Raw genomic sequence first — 6,000 nt, forward strand, 5'->3', positions numbered from 1 at the left:
CTTTACGCGTAGTGGACACACAGGATTTTACAGACCTTATGTCTGTCGCTGTGCCCCAGTACCAGATGCCCAATCACCACTGCTTCTCCAAGAAAAGCATGCCCGCGCTACACCGGCATGTCGCACACAACATCACCACTTCCTTGAGAAAATCTGTGTGCGACAGGGTGCATTTCAACACAGATACTTGGACCAGTAAGCATAGACAGGGTCATTACATGTCACTGACTGGGCACTGGCAAACTATGGTGAGAGATGGAGAAGGGTCTGCTGTACAAGTCTTGCCGTCCCCACGAGTTGTTTCAATCCTTGTTCTGTATGTAGAAGTTAATACACTGCTTCTGCCTCTTCAACCTCGTGTGGGTCCTCTACCTTTGCGCAAACCCTGTGTGGTCAGGCCACCCTTCCTTGCAACTGCGCACAAGGACTACCACACACCTCCTTACTATGCTGGCAGCAGAGCTCAATGCCATCAGGCGGTCAAAGTTTTACTTTGAAATGTATGGGAAATGTGAGTCACACCGCTATTACAGAGAATAGTAGTCAGGCAGGGTCAAAACATTAATTGAGGAACAGGAACAGAATGGGACGGCCAGGACTTAATCAGAAAACAAGCAGAGGTGAAATGCGTATCGGCCAACAAGGTACATAAACAGCAAGCAGGAAAAGTAGTCAGGTAACAAGCACACAAAATCATAAAACTGAACTGGGGGTAAAATTAACCAGAGGTTCATAGCTATGTCTGGCAGTGGTCTGCAGACAGGATGGGCATAAAAAAGGGTGTGGTGTCTTCCCATTGGTTGTAGCTGAATGATGGTATTTCATCTGTGAGATACCCACCAGCTACATTCAGCCAGAGATTCTGCATCTGTCAAGGTAATGCAGCCCAGTGGGTGAGCATAACCTGCGTCCACCTGCGCCGCTGGCATCGACTACTCTCCCATCATCAGCACTATTCATGAAAGGAACACGTTGTCACCTGGCGACCGGAGTACAAATTGACGGAGCGGACTCCGTTGGTGACTTAACAGCCGTGTGCGGCAATGATGCAAACCTGGCTGCGGGCCATCCTCAGGGCAATGTGACACACGTGCCTTTTATGGCTCACGTGTTGATCCGAATTCTCCAGCAATTTTTAAAACACCATCACGGCCTACATGGCCTTGTGCAGCGGGCACGCTCGCTATGTGCTCACTTCCATCGTGCGCACACAGCAGCTCAACAACTTTCATCACTCCGGAAGTCTTAGGGTCTGGCAGTTAAACGCCGGAAATGCGATGTTCCGACACGCAGGAATTGGAATCTGCACATGTTGCAGCGTGTGTGGCAGCACCGCAGAGCCCTGCTGAAATACGGTAAGACATATAGCCTGGGATAAGTTGATCCAGAGGTGGTGCAGATCACGCTGCTGGAGTGGTGTCAGATCAAGGACCTATGCACCCTGCTACACAGTTTTGAAATGTCGACGAAGATGTTTAGCACTGGCAATGTCATTCTCAGCGTGACAATTCTGGTCATCTACATGATGGAGCACACTGTAATTATTATTCGGAGTCAGGTGTTGGGACAAGAGGAAGGGGAGGAAGTACAGGAGGAGTCATATGCGGAAGGGATAACAAGATCTACGAGGTCCAGATGGTCAGCGGCACCTATGCGGCAGTCATGGTGAGGGAGAGGGATTAACAAGGGCGCATAGTATCAGCAAAAAGTGTTGATGAAAGTGCAGGAGCCCATGAAGAAATGGAGGACGAACTGGCGATGGGCATGGAAGACTCAGCAGATGAGTGAGAGCTTGCTCACATTTCGGTTGTGCGAGGTTGTGGGTAGAGGGCAGAGGAAGGATGCACGATTCTCACCTCTCTGCCACCAACACACCAAGGACTTGGTCCTCCTGGATGCACAAGACACATGAGCGCCTTCTTGCTGCACTACCTACATGACCCTCGGATTGTATGAATTTGAAGTAATCCTGAATACTGGGTTGCCACACTGTTAGATCCCCGGTACAAGACAAAATTTGGCGAACTAATTCCTGCCATAGAAATAGACGCACGTATACAGGAGTATCTGCAGAATGTGGTACGCAATCTTAGATCTACTTTTCCACTAAACACCAGTGCTGCACAGAGTGAATCTCAACACTTTGTCATGGATAGGAGGAAATGGTCTTTTACTTGTCCACATCGGAGGGACCGAGGGATGGCTGCTGTGCTGAGATGGCGTTGAGTACGGTGTCCCTGCACAGTTGCACTTTTGGTCATATCCCAAAATGAGTTGAAAAAGGACAGATGCTGTTGGAAAGGGGAACAGGTGTGTTGGAAAGGGGAAAAAAATTTTGGTCCGTGGATTTGGTGGTTAAACAACTGTAACATTTGCTGAAGAAACAACATCTGTTACAGTGGGACTGGCAGATTTGGATAAAGTGGTATATAATCTGTGACCGCTATATAACAAAAATTAATAAGAAAAGAAAGAGAAAGGTATATATCACCTTCAGCAGTCAGTGTCCACCGTGCTCCCAGTTGGAAAAGGAGAGGTTGGCAACTTGAAGGTTTGGTGGAGGATACAGAGCTGTGTGGCTATGAAACTAATAGTAGCCTGAACCGAGTTAGACGCCATTCGGATCTGGAGACTGTGAGCCCTGTTAGCGTCACAGGGTCCACATGCCCACCCAGCCCAGGAACTCCCTGTTAACAACACAGGGGCCATTGAGTACGCTGACCGTGTGCGTAGGGGCCACACCTGTGGACAGCAGGCGCATCAGCAGCAGCAGGCCTGTTAATGCCACTGGGCTGCACAAGCAGGACTGTTAGGACAGGAGCTGGTCTTAACCGTTCTGCGTTACCAACTGTGGTGGTGGCCTGCATCCACCACCCTATCCCTGCCTACCTCTGGCCTAAAGCCGCAATGGGTTCAACACATGGAGGTGTGCTCTTTCGGAGCATAATAGAAGACTGCGCACCTCCTTGTTGGCTCCAGCCCCTTTTATAACCTGGGTCCGCCCCAAACCAGGGTGAACCACAATGCACCTCCTGGAGACAAAAGCAGAGTGACACGTCATGAGTGGCATAACTAGCGTCCTATTTGGAAACGCAACTTCAATGATGACCTCATGGCTGCCATGACCCAAACACCTCACCAGTCATCGTCTGACCATCAATAATGCGGTGACAAGTCATAGGTGTGGGCCTCTGCAAGCCATTTGGGAGGACACCTGATGCCCTGTGGTCTATATGGGACCCCCACATCAGGGCCAGGGCCAAAGAGTTCATTACCGGACCTAGTCTCTGATGCAGGAAGTGCCTGAGCATGCTCAGTAGCATGAAATACAGTCTCTGAAAAAAGACTATCAGCTTTAGCATGGTGTCTAGGCACAAAACAGGACTTAGACCCGGCACAGAATGCAAGCACCTGTGCAAAGAGGCTTTTCACACTTAGTGTGGGAGCATGCGCTGTATCCCGAAATGAAGACTTAGCGTCAGGAATGGCACAGTCAGGCTGAGCATACTCACTAGGCGAAACACTGTAATTATGCTGCAGCTGGGGTACATCGGCACACGCATGCGCACTAGCTGCCTCTCCACACTTAGACGTGGAGGGGAAATTTGTCTTGGAGATGCTGTCTATGAACAGAAGGAAAAGCTAAAGGAAGCCTGACTTTCTATCCCTCCGAATTATGAAATGCAGCAATGAATTCCATGAGTTTGCTATAACATTAGCGTAGCTAAATGTGCATGAGGGTGTGATGTAGAGGTGCTAGAAATAGCTTGTCACCAGTGGGGCACTAATGGAATACAACAGCCAGTTCTATGATGCCACAAAATGGCAGTATTTTGTGCTATCATTATAGCTTATTAAAAACAGAGCACGAGGTTGTCATGCAGAGGTGCTGCACATAGATTTGCAGTAGTGTGAATAGACAAAAGTACAATAGCCACGTTTAGGATACAACTAGGTACAGTGAGTGTTTGCTAGTATAATGGCTGAGTTTAAAAAAGTTAGAGTGTGCAATGCAGGCAGACGTGCTGCAAATATCGTTCCAATACTGTGAATAGACAAAAGTAAAATAGCCACGTTTAGGATACAACTAGGTACACTGAGTGTTTGCTAGTATAATGGCTGAGTTTAAAAAAGTTAGAGTGTGCAATGCAGGCAGACGTGCTGCAAATAACGTTCCAATACTGTGAATAGACAAAAGTACAATAGCCACGTTTAGGATACAACTAGGTACACTGAGTGTTTGCTACTATAAATGGCTGAGTTTAAAAAAGTTTGAGTGTGCAATGCAGGCAGACGTGCTGCAAATAACGTTCCAATACTGTGAATTGACAAAAGTACAATAGCCACGTTTAGGATACAACTAGGTACAGTGAGTGTTTGCTAGTATAATGGCTGAGTTTAAAAAAGTTTGAGTGTGCAATGCAGGCAGACGTGCTGCAAATAACGTTCCAATACTGTGAATTGACAAAAGTACAATAGCCACGTTTAGGATACAACTAGGTACAGTGAGTGTTTGCTAGTATAATGGCTGAGTTTAAAAAAGTTTGAGTGTGCAATGCAGGCAGACGTGCTGCAAATAACGTTCCAATACTGTGAATTGACAAAAGTACAATAGCCACGTTTAGGATACAACTAGGTACAGTGAGTGTTTGCTAGTATAATGGCTGAGTTTAAAAAAGTTAGAGTGTGCAATGCAGGCAGACGTGCTGCAAATAACGTTCCAATACTGTGAATAGACAAAAGTACAATAGCCACGTTTAGGATACAACTAGGTACACTGAGTGTTTGCTACTATAAATGGCTGAGTTTAAAAAAGTTTGAGTGTGCAATGCAGGCAGACGTGCTGCAAATAACGTTCCAATACTGTGAATTGACAAAAGTACAATAGCCACGTTTAGGATACAACTAGGTACACTGAGTGTTTGCTACTATAAATGGCTGAGTTTAAAAAAGTTTGAGTGTGCAATGCAGGCAGACGTGCTGCAAATAACGTTCCAATACTGTGAATTGACAAAAGTACAATAGCCACGTTTAGGATACAACTAGGTACAGTGAGTGTTTGCTAGTATAATGGCTGAGTTTAAAAAAGTTAGAGTGTGCAATGCAGGCAGACGTGCTGCAAATATCGTTCCAATACTGTGAATAGACAAAAGTAAAATAGCCACGTTTAGGATACAACTAGGTACACTGAGTGTTTGCTAGTATAATGGCTGAGTTTAAAAAAGTTAGAGTGTGCAATGCAGGCAGACGTGCTGCAAATAACGTTCCAATACTGTGAATAGACAAAAGTACAATAGCCACGTTTAGGATACAACTAGGTACACTGAGTGTTTGCTACTATAAATGGCTGAGTTTAAAAAAGTTTGAGTGTGCAATGCAGGCAGACGTGCTGCAAATAACGTTCCAATACTGTGAATTGACAAAAGTACAATAGCCACGTTTAGGATACAACTAGGTACAGTGAGTGTTTGCTAGTATAATGGCTGAGTTTAAAAAAGTTTGAGTGTGCAATGCAGGCAGACGTGCTGCAAATAACGTTCCAATACTGTGAATTGACAAAAGTACAATAGCCACGTTTAGGATACAACTAGGTACAGTGAGTGTTTGCTAGTATAATGGCTGAGTTTAAAAAAGTTTGAGTGTGCAATGCAGGCAGACGTGCTGCAAATAACGTTCCAATACTGTGAATTGACAAAAGTACAATAGCCACGTTTAGGATACAACTAGGTACAGTGAGTGTTTGCTAGTATAATGGCTGAGTTTAAAAAAGTTAGAGTGTGCAATGCAGGCAGACGTGCTGCAAATATCGTTCCAATACTGTGAATAGACAAAAGTAAAATAGCCACGTTTAGGATACAACTAGGTACACTGAGTGTTTGCTAGTATAATGGCTGAGTTTAAAAAAGTTAGAGTGTGCAATGCAGGCAGACGTGCTGCAAATAACGTTCCAATACTGTGAATAGACAAAAGTACAATAGCCACGTTTAGGATACAACTAGG

The sequence above is a fragment of the Anomaloglossus baeobatrachus genome, chromosome 2, assembly GCF_048569485.1.
Source record: "Anomaloglossus baeobatrachus isolate aAnoBae1 chromosome 2, aAnoBae1.hap1, whole genome shotgun sequence".
NCBI lineage: Eukaryota > Metazoa > Chordata > Amphibia > Anura > Aromobatidae > Anomaloglossus > Anomaloglossus baeobatrachus.